The following is a 2,271-nucleotide window of genomic DNA, read 5'->3' as shown; positions in this document are numbered from 1 at the left end:
GATTTGCCTCTACGAATGACCGTGAAACAATATTTTGCTTTTTTGTTTAACATGACACTTGACTATCTCCCAAGAAAAATACAATAGCCTGTGACTGATTTTCGAGACTCAAAATAACTAGCCCAATATCACTCACAAATAGCCTTCTGACATAGCTGACAACAAATTCCTTGAACAAGACTTTTCTTAAGTATCAAATCACTCACAACATTGCCTCTAGATGGGGTTTTCTTGATGTTTGCATGAACTTGCTTAACATGTGAATGACATATATGATGTCAGGATGAGTGATGGTCAGATATATCAGACATCCAACCAATCTTTTGTATACTGATGGATCATGCAATTCTTCATCATTAGTAGAGGTCAACGTCAACCTCTGTTCTATAGAAAGCTTAGCTTGCTTAGCTCCTAACAGTCTTGTTTAATCTAGAATATCAAGTGTATACTTCCTTTGAGTCAAATATATACCAATATGAGAGCTTGAAACTTTATTTTCTAGAAAATATTTCAATGGTCCTAGGTCTTTCATGCAAAATTTTTAACTCAAATATTTCTTCAATTCTGTGCTGGTTGTATCATCATTTTGGTTTATCACACAAACCAACACGTTGTCTTTGAAAAATGTGAATAAGGAGTAATCAACCTTGGATTGTGAAAACCCATATTGAACATGAGTGGTGGAGAATTTTGAAAACCAATTTCTAGGAGCTTGTTTAAGTTCGTATAATGCCTTATTTAGTTTGTAGACTCGATTCTCCCCCTGCTTGGCAATCCCTAGAGATAATTCCATGTATAATTTTTCATCAAGATCTCTCTAAAAAAATGCATTGTGAACGTCCGTTTGATAAATCATCTATTTTTTTTACTGCAGCAATGGCAAGAAGACACCTGACAGAGACTAACTTATCCACTGGAGCAAAAGTCTCATGGTAATCGAGCCCTTTTGTTGAGAGTAGCCCTTTGCCACTAGTCTCATCTTATATTGTTCAATGGACCCATCAGACTTGTATTTCACCTTGTATATACATTTACACCCTATCAGTTGTATGCCTTCCAGTAGAGTAGTAACATATCAGGTTTTGTTATCTTTTAGAACTTGTATTTCTACACTCATGGCATCATGCCAACAAGTCTCTTGAACAACTTGTTGAAAAGATATGGGCTCAATGATTGCAGATATGGCTAATAAAAACTTCTGAAGAGAAGATGATTTTTTTTAAAATGATACACAATTAATCAAGAGAAAACATGTACCTCTTGTTCCTTGATTCGAAGTGAAAACTGAATTGGATTTAGATTGAGTGATTGTACAGTAAAAGTCTCAACAAAACTGGTGGTCTTTTTTCCCTAAAAGAATGCCAAAGTGTACTCTCAGTAATGTGTGGTTCTGGAACATGTGTTTGGTTTTGAACTGTGAGTAGAGTTGTCAGGACTAGAATTAGGTGTGTGGAGATTTTCAGGTTCTTACTCAATGAAAGACATATACATAGGTGCAGAGATTGGCAACACAACTTTATTAGCACCCTCATTTATCATATTATAAGGAAAAATAGACTCATGAAAAATGGCATCATAACTAAAAAACACCGAGTTGGACTCTAAATAAAATACCTTATAAGCTTTTTGTCTAAAAGGGTAGCCAATGAAAATACATCTTTTAACTCTTGGATCAAATTTGGATTCAATTTTATCTATGTTAGTTGCAAAGCACAAACATCTAAAAACTTTGAAATGTTTATATGTCATCTTTTGATAAAACAAAATCTCATAAGGTTTTTTTTTCAAGCCATGGAGTGGGGGTTCAGTTTATGAGATAAACTGTCATTAAAACACATTTTCCCTGAAACTTGATTGGTAAGTTGCGTTCAACCACACCATTTTATTGGGGATTAGACACATAACTATGCTAATGATGAACTCCCTTTTTCTTCAAAAAAATATTGAATATCATGAGAATTTTTTTTGATCTATTATTAAATCAAACAAATTTAATTTGACATTGAAATTGATTTTGTACCATATGGAAAAAAATCAGAAAATATTTTGCTTCACTTTTGTGATATATCAGATAAATCCAAACACATCAAGAAAAATCATCTACTACAATGAGGAAATAATGAGCCCCACTTAAAGAACTACGAGAGAAGGGTCCCCAAATATCAACATGCACAGGTTCAAATACTTTATTATTTGTAATCTCACTAGATCCAAATGATATTGTTTGGCATGATGACATGCATCACAATAACATAAAGTTTCTGCAGAAAT

The sequence above is a fragment of the Nuphar pumila genome, chromosome 7 (assembly GCF_984573655.1).
Source record: "Nuphar pumila chromosome 7, dmNupPumi1.hap1.1, whole genome shotgun sequence".
Lineage (NCBI taxonomy): Eukaryota > Viridiplantae > Streptophyta > Magnoliopsida > Nymphaeales > Nymphaeaceae > Nuphar > Nuphar pumila.
This window is presented reverse-complemented; position numbering follows the sequence as displayed.